Raw genomic sequence first — 14,710 nt, forward strand, 5'->3', positions numbered from 1 at the left:
CCCACTTTTTAAAAATAGAGGAAGAAGCCCTTTCTAACCCTGGTTCCACAGAACACCTGTTGCACATGCCACTGAGTCTTGGGCTTAGCTGCTATGTCCTGCTCACAGACTCAGCCGTCTGCCCCTTCTTTCTCATGCCAGCCAGTATCATGTGTCAGAGATGAATATATCGGTGCTGATGTCAGACAATCACATAATACTGAGGGAAAGAAGTCCAGCCAGAATGTCTCTACATTTTCAGAAAAGAAAATTAAAGCAAAATGGCCAGAAGATATCTTCCAAATTTTGAATGTTGTCATTGAAATTCAAAGTCTCAGATAAAGTTAGAAACTCTGAGGTCAAGTGGCAAGACTCTGCAATTAAGTTAAATACTTTTTCGCCTGTAATTTTTTTTCAAAATCTAGTCATCTCAGCTTGTAAAAAGGGTATAGTCTCATGAGGGAAGGAAATACATTTTTTTAATAAATTTATTTTATTTATTTTTGGCTGTGTTGGGTCTTCGTTGCTGTACACAGGCTTTCTCTAGTTTCAGCGAGCGGGGGCTTCTCTCCATTGCATTGTACGTGCTTCTCACTGCAGTGGCTTCTCTTGTTGCAGAGCACGGGCTCTAGGTGCGTGGGCTTCAGTAGTTGTGGCACGAGGGCTCAGTAGTTGTGGCTCTTGGACTCTAGAGTGCAGGCTCCGTAGTTGTGGTGCACAGGCTTAGTTGCTCCGTGGCATGTGGGATCTTCCCGGACCAGGGATCGAACCCATGTCCCCTGCATTGGCAGGCAGATTCTTAACCACTGTGCCACCAGGGAAGTCCTCGGAAGGAAATAAATTTGGCATTTATTGTTTTCTTATAAATACCAAGAGACCAAAGAGCTCTCAGCTCAATCATAAAATATAGCATCTTTCCCATCCACTCCCTGCACTGTACCTCTCCCTCATGCCACCATCCAGTGAGTCATCAAATCTTACCAACTTTGCCTCGAAGGTATTTCCTAAAGCTAATCCTTTCTCTCCATTACTATCCCACTGCCCTGGTTCAGGGTTATAGCAACACTCCAGAACTATTTCCAGAGATCCCTAATTCATCTCCCAGCTTCACACTGCATCCCACTCCAGTCTCCTCGTGACTCATTAGTCTTTATCAAAACCTTAAACTAATTGTAGGTCATCCTTCAGATACTCAAAATCCAGCCATGGTTTCCCAGCTCTTTCAGAATTAACCATGAGCCTCTTATCTCTGGCCCATCCCTACTCTCCAGTCTTCAACCTTCTTACCTTCTTCCACTGCCATCAAAAACCCTGCACTCCAACTCTAATAATGGCAAACATTTAAATTGCTCTTACTATGTGACTTACAAAAATTAACTCATCTTTTTGCATTAAAGTATACCTTTAATGTATGTATTCATATGAATGCCCTTTCTATAGTTGGGGGAACTGACGCACAGAGAGGTTAAGTAATGGCCCGAGGTGGAACCCAGGCAGTCTGTCTCCAGAGTCCATGCTCTTAACTGCATTGTGCTGCCACTTTCCAAACAGTGTCAAGGCTTCTTGCCTTTGTGTATGCATTCCTAGAGCTCTCCTGCTTCATGCTGCTGAGCACCGTTTGTCATCCCTCAGAATTCAGTTCAACCATTCAGGAAATCCTTTCCTCACTCTTCCAAAAGGAATTATGCACCTCTCCTTGATTCTCTCTTGGCAGCCTGTGCCTACGTTATTTATTTCCTTGCATTGTAATTGCAATATCTAGGCACACATCTCTCTCCTGGACATTCATCCCTCTAGGGGCAAACTGTGTCCTATTCAGTTTGTATTCCCAGCTCAAGAAATAAGTGAGAGGACATGGCAGACATTCAGTAAATTTTTGTTAGCTGAATAAAGGAAAAGTTGATCTTCTAGACATAAATTTGTAATACTGTTTATGTGAAAAAAAAGAAAGAACACTTCAAAGAAATAATGTAATTTTAAATACAAAAAGATACACCCTTGATCTGTAATTCACAAAAATAATGTATTCTTCTGATACTGTGTATAACGAATAGTGCATTAATTATTTAATTAAATGGCTGAGCACTATTGACCAATGAAGTTTTACTAACTTTAACTTACTTAATGGAAAACCTAAAGAGCTGATATACAGCAGTAAATGAAATGGAGGTTGGTACCTCAGACCGTCACAAATTCCCTCTTAAAATAGTGACCCTCTTATTGCTTAAGTTGAAGTCACTTCAGAGATGAAGGCAAGTGGCGAGAAAGAAGAAACAGGATGGGGTTGTGCTCTTGATGTAAGGGAAACATACAGCAAGTCATTATAATACATTAGTAATAGTGACACTTGTAGGTTTCAGTTGACAGTTATTCATCCGCTATTTAATCCTTTCCTTTCAAGAGACAAAATGAAAAGTCACTGCTTTTAAAATTACATTTTGTCATATCTCCGTACATTAAAGCTTTTAACATGCTAATCTTAGTGGTTACAGATGATTTTAAGATCAGGTTCAACTGAATTTTTGTTAGATTTAATAGAAATAATCGTTAGCACAGCCATGCCTTGTGTTGGATTATTCACTTCCCTCTTGGTACCCTTTGTTTTCACTTGGATAACATAGTTGCTTTTTTATTGAGTCAAAAGTACCAGTATGCTCTGAGATATACTGTTTCCTGATTGAGACCAAAAAAGGGAGGTAGGGGAGCAAAAAAAACCCTTTAGGAACCTCTTTGAACATTTAGGAGAATTCTACAGTCTACGTAGCTACTTGACAATAAGGCGAAGGATATTTATGTATATTGATTAATAATTTTAAGTGGCATTTATTGTAAATTAGATATAATTTTATATAAAAAGAAACTAACAGCTGTTTCCTTATTTTGATGTTTATTGTTTACTATTTTATGCATTTGGTTGTCAAGCACTGTCACTTCTGGAATGCTTAATTTATATCAGCTAAATACATGGAGACTTGGTGGTGGCAGTGTACTGCCGTGGACAAACCACTGAGCGGTGGCTGAGTAAGGAGACCTGGCTTCCAGACTCCAAAAAGACTCCATCCAGTTAAGACTTTGGGTCATAACTTTGAGCCTCTGAACTTAGTACTCACATGAACGATAAGACACAAAAGTCTTTAAAGTCCATTTACATGCAGTGTTTTATGATCATATAATCCCAAAACTTTCCTAACATGAGTTTTTTGTAATTCATTTAGCATTGGAAAGGAAAAATTTAGCATATTATAAAATAGAACTAAATGAGAAGAGGAAAAGGTCATACAATGTTTAATTATTCTATACTAGTACTATTGCTTTGCAAGTATTTGTTTTTGAGAATACTTATCAAAAATTTCTTGGCTGACTTTCTTATCAACCAAACAGACTTCTGCAATTCTTGCTCAATAATTTAAACTATCAGTGAAGCGGTTAAAAATTCGGTTTAAAAGTATTGGCTTTAACAAGTTTATATTTTTGTTTTCTAACAAAACACAAATTCAGAATGCAATATTCAAGAAAAGGAGATTGATACCATTTAGTTACTCTCAAATAAGAAAACTTTTTTGTTAGTATCAAAATATAATTTTATATTACTTTTAAAAAAATTGTTAAGCAGCCAATGAAAAAAATCTGAATTAATAGTTGGATTCTTTTAAAGTATTATGTCAGTTTAAATTGTCCTGAATAAAAATTCTGAACTCATTTGCCATTTTACCTTGGGAGTTCACCCAAAACATAAATAAAGATCCAACAGCATTGTTTTATTATTATCTATGCAATTAAGTAACAGTGATATTTTTAACCCAAACCAAGGTTATCTAGATTTATTAAAAGGAAAAAAAAATACTGTCCTCTAGTTGGAGAATCTACAGCACGTGATAATCAGCTACTGCCAAGAAAATCAGTGTCAACTTCCCGTGTACAAGACCTGGAAGAGGATAGGTGAAGCAGTATCTTGACACCATTCTCCAGGGGTCAACGTTGAAGTGGGAGAGGCAGGTCAAAGAGGAGACAGGTGAATGTTACAGGCTAAGTCAGGGCACCATCTGCTTTCAACCCTTTGGGTTTGGCTTAATTCTTAAGGAGTTTGATTTCCAGAGGGAAAAACAAAATTTCAAATTATAACTTCCCTAGAGAGGGTTTCAGCAGATTTTAGAGCCTTTTGCATATCCATGATGTCTGACCTCACAAGCTGTATTCCTTTTTATCACCTGTCTTTCTGTTATATTCAGCAAAGCAATGTGAAAATTGGTCTCTTCACTCATATCCCATTGATTTAACCTAAGAGTGTGATTGATAATAAAACTTTGGTCTTTTTAATATTAATTCAAGAAGTTAACATTTCCTCCTAAAATATTAGTTTTACTCAACGTTTGTCTTTTTTCTCTTAGCATTTTTCTTTGTCCTCGCACAGTGTTGGTTTCTCTCTTTCCTGTTTTTGACATCGCCATAAGATTTTATTTGGAGATAATACTGAAGGAAAAGCTCTTTTCAAAATCATTAGTGATATGAAACTGTACATCAATAGACAGTAGATCCTGACGGAGGGATGTGGTTAAAAAAACCCCTCTTGGAAATCAATGTTTTACCTACCAGGGACTTTTTGGGGCTTCAAGGCTGTCAGCCAAGAGTATAATTTGCTGTTTTTAGACAAACCTTTGCCAGTCTTAAATTTTAGTTAGACTTATATAGAATCTTTCACTTGAATTTCAATTCTAAGAGTGTATAGTCATGAAACAGTCTCATATTTGAAAGATCAAATCAGATATATTCCTTTAGTTAACTTTCTACTAAAGGAAACTATATTGTACCAAAACCCTGGCTAAACAGTTTCAATTTATCATCTATAGATGTGTCCATAGGGTGCTAAGTATTCACTAGGTTTATTTATTATTGCTCCATTTCAGTTATTTTAACTGAACTTAATATCTACTTAGTAACTGTCTTACTAAACACTGTTCCCTCCTTTCACGATTTTTTGACCTTAGACTCCACTTACAACCTCTAGTTATGGCAAAGAACGGATTTGTCGTGTTTGTAGTGTGAGCAGGGGAAAAAAATCCCTGCCAAATTAGGTTATTATAATATAGTAATAATAGCAAACCTAAAGCTGTGGTTAATTTACATATTCAAACATGATAACATTAATTTACATAACAATCATGGAAAAGAAACCTTTAGTATTAAGCAACTCAGAGAAAACTATGAAATCATGGAGCAAAATTTTTGCTCAAGCAGTAATTTGGGAAAATATTCTGGAGGCAGATGTTCAGAATAATAAAATCACCAAGAAAAATACATGATATACCAGTTACTTTAGAGATGACATCACCCTTGGAAAGTCTGTGAATTCCCATTTTGCAGGATTGGTGGTGAAAATTAAATGAGATCATCAATACAAGGCAGCACCTAGCACAGTTTCTGCCCTAGAGTAATAAATGTTGGCTCTTGTTAGTATTATAATTATCTATATTCTTGACTTCCTAAGCAAAAAATAAAGCTTAGTGTAATCTAGTCCCAGTAATATTTATTAACTGTGCAGGGTGTGAGTAGTGCACTAGCAGGCCTCCCAGAGATGCCTGCCGCGGCCCCTACCCTCAAGGGTGGGAGGAGAGAGGAGATATTAATAACTCTGAGGCAGAAAGGGAGCGCAGTGCGATGCAGTGCAACACATTTCATTTGAACATGATCATCTTCTGATGTGTTTGCAGCAGTTGTGTAAATGTTAAAACCACAAGTAATTATTCTTTCTCTTCTGTCATGTTCTCTCTAATTTGAACTGTCTCAATATTTTTGTTTATAAAAATGACTGAAAGAATGAATAATTGTGTCAATAATGAAGACACCCCCTCATTTTTTAGTAAAGAGACAGCCCCCAAATCGCGAGAAGTGAACAATTAAGTGAGTCATAAATCTATCATTCATTGTTAAGTGGAACTTTTTTTAAGATAGCAAGGTTCCATATCATTTTTGTGGTACGATGAAAAACTATCCCTTCAGTAAGTCAGTACTAAGAACAGACCGATAGAGTGCCTTTGTGCATGGGAAACATCAAATTGTCGATTTCTTTCTTATTTGCAAGTGAAGCCTTTATTCCAAGAGAAGGAACAATTCAAGGATGCATTCTAAATCTGAAACATGTGGCTTTCGTAATAATGTAGTGGAAGCAGTTTGTGCTTTGGATTCAGATCAGAGCTCTCCCACTTACTGACAAGTCTCAGGAACTCCCGGAACCTCAGTTTCCTCATCTGTCAAAAATTGGGATGATAATGCCTGACCCACATGACTTTCAGGAAAAATGAAAGTGGTCTGCCAACACAAACCTGCTTTATAACACAGACTCCAATCTTTAGGAAAACAACTCAGTAATAAGTAAAAATTCTTTACGTCTGCCTCACAATCCAAAGCCCATTGTATGTGCTGAATGGTTAAAGTTCTAGTTGGCAGATAGACTTAATTTCACAAAAGATACTAAACAAAACACATCTAAGAAACATCAAGGACAAGTGGGGTAAGTAGGAAATCCGTGAAGGCATGGTTCAGCATCAGGGTGACATGGTCAAGCAGAAGAGACAAGTCTCTTTTTAGAACGTCTGCTGCCCTCTAACTGGTGTAGCCAAGAATAGTCTTGGCTCGAGTGTATTCTTGGGGTATTTTCTAAGAATACACCACAAAAGGCACTGAGGTTTCACAGGAGTTTCTTCTTAGTCTAACATTATACGTTATTATATTATTTCCCTGAGAAACCCCCGATAGATTGGAGACTTGATTTTACTTTTAAGAATCTGTAATCAGGAGTCTTTAGCTGGATAAGAATCAGAAATCTGATTTGCCCCCATTCTGCAGTAGGCATATTGAAATTTTCATCATTCCCAGATTTCTGACCTCCAAATGTTTTGTGGTTGCCTTTTCCCTTAGAGCCATCCCATGAAAAAGATCTCCTTTCCCCTCAAAAAAAAAAAAACAAAAAAACAAAAAACTGATTGTGATTTACAACAGCTGAATAACTTATAGTTGGTAGTGCTTTCAACAGCGTTTCAGGCATTCAGGGCAAAGTGAATATAAGACTGAAGTCTAGAAGGTCATAATTTTTTCCCACTAAAAACTATTTTAGGTGCGTTGCTTCCGGTAGAGCAGTGGGTTGTATGAGCAGTTTTACTATGTACAAATAAAATTACATGAAAAGCCGTAGGTTTATTTGAGACACAAAACAATGTCCTGATATTGGAAACTAACTTACCTTAAAACTTTTAAAAAGTCAAATGTAAAATTAATTGATGGTAGTGAACGTTATCATATACGTAACATCTCTAGTTTAACAAGACTGTATGCTGTAAATATTTTCAAAATTGTTCTGTTGAAAGAAAAAAAAAACCTTAAGTGGGCAAAGCATTTTGCTGAAGTAAAACCCGAAAATCAATACATCAGAGGTTGAGCTGTATGTTCACTTTAATGTTTTCCTGTGGCAGTTTGCTCCAAATTCCCAAAAATAAGATACCATTAACAAACTACCAAACAAAGTAATTTTTATAACCTGTGTATGAGAAATTATTTTCCAGATATCTAATAGTGGATACTATAAAATACTGGGCGCTTCCCTGTCATGTTGAGTGGTTCTGATGAAGCTGGTCTCTTAAATAGACAGTAGGTGGGTAAACATCTTTAACCTCTATTACAGGGGAGAAGATTATTGACTAAAGTATTACAAAATCTACCTTTAAAAGCATACTTAATCATCCACTCAAAATAGCACGCTGAAAGTTAAATAGCTGCTCTGGCATTTACTGTAGCTAAACCCAATATTTCCTATTTGTAAATATTTATTTATCCAGAAGGAGACTAGAAATATGGTTTGGAACATCACCATTCTGTGCCCCTTATGTAAGTCCAGTGTCTTTTGAACCAGAATTGCTATTCTTGATGCCCAGGTTGACCATGTTCCACATCACTGCTGACTTAGGAGGCCCTTTGAGTCTCATGTCCCTGGTCTCACCCTTTGTTTCCTCTCTTCCTTTGTGTTCCTGTAATTTTAGGATGAGGTTTGACAGAGAAGGGTTTTCAAAATCTCAGAGTATGACCAATTCCCAGGAGCAGGGCCGTGTTGTGCTTCAGAGCATGGACTCTGGACACACTGCTGGGTTCAAACCATGGCTCAGCCAGCTGATAGCTGTTTGATGCTGGGCAAGTTACTGGACCTCTCTGTTCTTCAGTTTTCTCTTTATGTAACACAGGGATACTCTTAGCACCTCACAGGGTTGTTCTGAGGATTAAAGGTGTTTTATATCCAGGTATAATAACAAAACACATTGCATAGGTGCCTGTACTTTTCTGGGTACTTAAGATGCATGCTTGATGTTGTTAATACTATTGGTAATTAGTACTATATAAAATGCTTGCTGTTGTTAATATTGCATGGTCGTGTTGGTCAGCTGCCTTGGGAGAGTAGGTGGGAGTCTCTGATTCAGATGACTTTTATGCTTCTCTCACACTGATGAAATCATTACTTAGCGTGTGAAAACCAAGGCTCAGTATAGTTGAAGGAACTCTAATGGAGACCTCATGACTAGGAACTGGATTTATCTACTTAATCCTCCTTTGTCCTCGATGCCCATCTGCCTTGTAAATCTTCCCGACTCTGCTGCCTCATTCAGACCTCATTCCTCATGTGTTCCCTGGCAGATGTGTCCTAACTAGCTTCCTTATAACCGTCTAACTCTGTAATGTATCCTTTCCACTGCCACTATTGCTGTTTTCCCAGTACACAGCTAACGACGCCCCTTCCTACTCACAAACAACTTTGACTGTTCATTTTCTATGGTATAAAGTTTAGGAAAAGTTTATTATAAAGTCTACAGTAGAAAGTTAACATGATCTGACAGGCTTGTGTTAGCCTAGCCTACTTTTTCAACTTCTGAAAACTGCATCCTCTGAAATGATCTATATTTCACCTTCATAGGAATACTTATCCTTCTCAAACACAGTCGTGACTCTGAGATCTGTCATGAATTCCCTCTCTCCAGGAAGTCTCTCTCTGAACCGCCTAATGAAATCCTGTGCACTCTTAATTGCCACCCTTCTACCATTCTTTTTCCTAGGATATCATGCAGCCCGTCTTTTGGTAGAAAGGTCTGTATGAGTAAATTATTATTGAAATTCATCTTGATATAGAGACAACCTATGGCAGTAAACACTTGACAGTGTAGAAGAAAAGATCCAGCATCTCAGAGTTTTTTTTCATTAGGGAACATTTCTACTCTGAGTCTACTGCTTGCAGTTAGCTAAGGTAATGTGCTTTGAAATGATTAACAGGTGCAATAGGTGAAAAAGAAGCTTTAATTAACTCTCTATTAACAAATTTAGTAGGTGGGCACTTGCATGATTTTCTGACTTTTATATTATATGGTTGATAAACAGTTTGTCTCAGTGGTGTACTTGGTCATCAGTGTGTAATCATTACCTAAAATAGAAAATGTTCTCAAGTAGCATAAAGAGGAGAGACCCTTGATGTTTGAAATTAGCAAGTTACACATTATGTTTTCCGTTCTCATCCCACATTCCCTCCGTAACTTGACTTTTAGTCCCATTCCTGAATCATTCTAATTTTTCCAGCATGATTTGCATATGTGTTTTGTGAGCATTTGAAACGCTTAACAGACTGTGCTCTGTGTAGTATTAGCCTCTAATTATGCACGATTTTGGAGGAGAGTGAGTTCAAGGTGGGCCGAGGTTGACTGAAAGGTATCATGAAAGCACTGGGCCTTTGCCGATCCTTAAAAATGAATTTGAATTAAACAGGAAATCAAACACTGCCAGTTATTGAACTGCTAGAGCAAAGACTCAGGCTTATTCAGAGGATGGTGAGCTTGGCTGTGGCCACTGGAAATTAGGTTAGATAGACAGAGTGGGTCAAACTACGCACAGTTTGGAGAGCCAAGCCAGGGCACTGACCCACTAGTGTTAAGTATGATCTGAAAAAGGAACATGAGAGAAGCAACACTTGAGAAACATTTTTAAAGAAAACCTTGGGAGTGTACATTAGGTTTATTATAACACATATGCACAAAAATTTGCATACAGCTTCAAGGAGCTCACAGTCTTCCGGCAGCCCATCTTAAGGCTTGGTGAAGAACCCTTCAACTAGAGACCAGGAACCCAAACAGGGGGTTATGGAAAGACCTAGTCAAATGGCAGCAAAAGCCTAAATTAGGATGGTGGCAATGGAAATGGAGGGAGACATTTTTGAAGAAAAGTTAGCAAGGTTTGGAAACTAATTGGATATGGAGTTGGAAGAGGAAGCGGGAATGAATGAATAGTCAAAGATGGCGACTTGAGAGACTCCAAAAACAGATCGTGCCAACGAAAAAATTAACCTTGCTCCATGAGGACTTGTTTCTGTTTTGTGCTTATTAGATTTATATTCTTGTATTTATAATTGAAAGTCCAGGAAAGAAAAAAAAAAAATGACGTGAAAAGACTCATAACGTCTAAACATCCCAATAAGAGAAAGTTTCAGAAGTTCGGGCTCAAAGAGAGCTACATACTCAATTGAGCTCTGTGAGACAAGGCAAAATGTCCTCCTCACAACATCTTAAGCCAGGAATATGTTCTTTGAATTTACAACTTCTTAAAATAGGAGTCAATTTTTAAAAAAAAGAAAAGAGAAAGCAGCAAGTGTTTTCAAGTTAACTGGAAAGAAAAAAAATTTTTTCTCCTAACACCACATTTGAAGTTTTGTGTATTTACAGTAGTTTTAGTATGAGTGTTTAGAAACTTGTAACCAAGAGACGTAGATTCTATTATCCTTTATGCAAATTATATCGTGAATGCTTAAATTGTTTTCTGTGAAACAATATTTTTAATCAAACGAAACGATAAAACAAACGAACTCTAAAGTTGGTCTGTTCTTCGTTTTCTTATAATCTATAATCAGGAAATCCATTCACTCATGCTTTATAATTTTGGGGCTTTTAAGTGGTCAGGGGAATGTGACATCTGCATGCAGTCACATCCAAATTGATAATTGTCCCAGGCGGAGGGTAATTTTAAAACATGAAGGAAGGTGGAATCTGTATCTCAGAAGGTTATTGAAGGGTGGCGGTTCCCACCTCCCGACCCCTGACTTTGAAAGAGACTGTTCTTTTGGGCGAATTTATCTTAAGGTAGGACAGCAGCCTCAACCAAGGCCAAAGCGTCCTGAGTGGGGAGGCGGCTGCGGCTTCCGAGCCAGTTTAAATGCAGGCTCTTCTTAGCAGTAAACCACACGAATGTATTCATCACTGATTTTCAAATGATAGGTTTCTATATCACTGGTTTAGGATCCACAGCCTCACATTCCTGAATCTATATTATGCCAAAAGAATAACAACTTGGTGGCTGGAAACAGAAATGGTTATTATACGGCTCCAAAATGCTAGCTGGCACAATATGCTAAAAACAGCAGAAACTCACCGGTAAAAGGCAGAATTTATTTGTTCTCAAAAATAACTTTATGCTCTAAAAATATGAATCTAAGAAGTGTCATCGTGGTTCAAAATATTTTACCTTCAATATGTAAACACCTTAAAATATGTGACTAATCTTCTAAAATGGCATAATTTCCAAACAACAGGAAATATTCCAAGGGGAAAAATAGAATGCTTTTCCAATCAATTTTTTAAGTTTTGAGGCATTTATTGGGTGAAAAACTATAATATATGTTTGCTTTTTTTTCCCCCGACTGCTGCCCCAAATCATTGTTTAAAATGTGGGCAGAAAGGGGTAGGCTTTGTTGGAATTTCTCAGAGTTTACTGTAGAAGATGTTTGGTTTTTTTTAATTTAAAAAAAAAAGAGCTTTTCTCAGAGCCTTCGTGCAGCATTTCCATTTTCACACACTGGCCCAGTGCTCGTCATATCACAGGACAACACATTTCATAAAGTGGTTTTACTTCCTTTAACAAAATAACTCCTCCATGCAAACCAGTATCGGCATCTACGACGCCGGGGTTTTAGTTTCTTCAGATCTGTTCAAGCTTCATTGCACTGCTTAACTGACTTCTTTTTCCCCCTTTCTTTTGAAATTACCCAGCTAATTTTCCATTTGATTGTTTATTTAAACCAGATCTCACGGAGGCTTAATAGATAAGTGACATAGGCATTCAGTGTGTCTGTCAGTCTGAGCTTCAGCTGACAGGAAAGTAGAGAGCAAACTTTGTCTTGGTTTTCTCACTCCCTTTTTATCCAGTGGAATCTATTAATTAAAACGAAAGCCCTAGCATAGTCACGATAATGATTCAGTAAGACACCTTAAATATAAGACTCCTGTGAGCATTCCATTTGATGGAGCGTTTTTCTAAGTGAACATATCCTTTGTATTTCTCCTAGTGGAAAAAGGTAAATTGCATTTGTTTCATAAAATAACTTTTGCCACAGAAAACAATCCAAATTAACTGTAAAAAAATGTTTTGGGCTTTTGACATATTTAGCTGGCTTTAGAGAATTTAGCTAATTTTCTTGAAGTTTTATTATAGAAGAGTAATTTACATACAAATTCAACCAACACTTCTTAAGCAACTACTTTATACTTGACACGCTTTGGGGGAGGAGTTGTTTGTTTTATTTTGTGGGGTTTTTCTTCCAGTAAAGTGGAGAATTTTATGCATAATCCAATTGACAGATTTAATCTTGTAGTTATTTGTTATATATTCAGCCCGTTTATTCATGCATAAAATGAGACAAGTAAATGAATGGGGTATGAAGAACCAGTGTGCTCTGCACAGTGTGCCTCAAATAGATTCTAATTCAAAAGATGTGCCCATAAATCTCTCCTGAAATATACCTGGGCTTTGCCTTCCCAATTCCTCATCATAGCTCAGGTCATCATGGAAGTTTCCAGACTGGATCACACTATCAGGCCTTCCTAATGACAGAATATCCCAATACCAGTAGATCTCTCTGTCCACTTAAAGGCCTGTGTTACCTCTGCTCTGCAACCTTCAGGGGTCTGCATTTCCACCATTTAAACCCAAGACATGTTAGCCTGGAATTCACAGGCTAAACTTCTGTGGGTTCCACAGCCCAGCCCTCCACGTTCCTTCAGGGTCTCTGACACTCCCCTCTTTCCATGGGTTGCCTTCTCACTAGGATGTTCACGTGCCACCTTGAACCTTTCCCAGTGCCTGGTCACAAGCCCAGAGATCTTACTACCTCCTCTCTTTTTTCAAGACTCACATTAGTTCTTGCCTCTTCCGTGAATCTTGTTTGGATAATCTCTTCCCTCCTGGGAACCCAAAAGCACTTAATCTGTATTGCTCTGTGGCACATCACCCCAGGCTGCCTTGTCTTAGTGCGTATGTTTCACGCGTGCCTGTATTGGATTGCCACAAAGGGACTGCAGGGCCTGAGGGGGCTTGAGGGACTGAGGACCGGGGGCTTGTCTCTGCATCCCCACTGGGTAGCACACAGTACCATTCCTCCTGGGGTAACAGATACTTGTGTTTTACGATAATGATAATGATGACAGTAACAATGAGGTTTGACTGTCTCCTTTAGAGAGCTTTAGAAAACAACTGTCTAGGTAGGTTTCCAGCACGGGTTGTTGAATCACCTAGGTGGTTTCTCTTAGCACGGGTTGTTGAATCACCTAGGTGGTTTCTCTTATTCTCCAATCAGAGATGGTAGAGGAAGCCAGCAGGGGACTTTCCGGTTCAGCTCAGGTTGCATCGACTCCCTCCACATCTCTGCCTGTCACGGGACAGTATATTTTGAATTATGACAAATGGACACCTTCAGATAGCCATTTGTCTGTTAGTGGAGGGCTAAGCGTCAGAGACCAAAGAAAACCCTTTCAGGACGGTTGCCACTCAGTGGCTACTCCTGTGCCCTGTGCATCAGCACTTTAGTGGAGGCATCGTCCCCTCATTTCGGCTCCTGAGAAGGAGTCCTGCTTTTTGAAGTTCTGTGTGAGCAGGAAAGCAGGGCTTCAGGTTCGTACACTGAGCTTAGTGAGGAGAGCAAACCAGATGGAAGAAAGCCATAGGGAGAAATCGCTCAAAGACAAGGGGAACTGAATAGCAAAGCGTGTGAGAGGCTACTACACCTCCTGCGTGTCCTAGAAATTATAGTCTTGCTGGTATGCCCTTTTTCACTTAAGGACACACAGATACACAAAATAAAACCCAAATCGCTGAACCAAAAGAGTGAGTCATGCCAGCCAGGCCTCCGCCGAGCTAGTCAATTAAAGTGCAGGACCAATTCAGTGCTTTTCTTAGACCCTGAACGACTGACTGTCTGACTTTCTTCCCAAATTTTTTTTTTAATTAATGAATTTATTTATTTTTGGCTGTGTTGGGTCTTCGTTTCTGTGTGAGGGCTTTCTCTAGTTGCGGCGAGCGGGAACCACTCTTCATCGCGGTGCGCGGGCCTCTCACTATCGCGGCCTCTCTTGTCGCGGAGCACAGGCTCCAGATTCGCAGGCTCAGTAGTAGTGGCGCACAGGCTCTAGTTGCTCCGCGGCATGTGAGATCTTCCCAGACCAGGTCTCGAACCCGTGTCTCCTGCATCGGCAGGCAGATTCTCAACCACTGCACCACCAGGGAAGCCCCCGAAATTTTTTTAATAGAATAAAAGTATATGCTGGTTTCTGGGCAAGTTGCTATCTATTAGGTCTCTTCTCATTAAGAGTTTTTAATCTTCCTTCAGAGGAATGTTAAATAACTGATTGGGTTCCTGATGTGGAGGCTGTCAGTCATCCTGTGA

General features: G+C 38.7%; 1 protein-coding gene across 4 annotated transcripts in view; it reads left to right on the forward strand.

The window, feature by feature from the left end:
• MEF2C (myocyte enhancer factor 2C) overlaps positions 1-14,710 on the forward strand; it is a 148,789-nt gene that overhangs the window by 119,987 nt on the left and 14,092 nt on the right. The gene's annotated exons all lie outside the window — the stretch shown is intronic.

The sequence above is a fragment of the Delphinus delphis genome, chromosome 3 (assembly GCF_949987515.2).
Source record: "Delphinus delphis chromosome 3, mDelDel1.2, whole genome shotgun sequence".
Classification (NCBI taxonomy): Eukaryota; Metazoa; Chordata; class Mammalia; order Artiodactyla; family Delphinidae; genus Delphinus; species Delphinus delphis.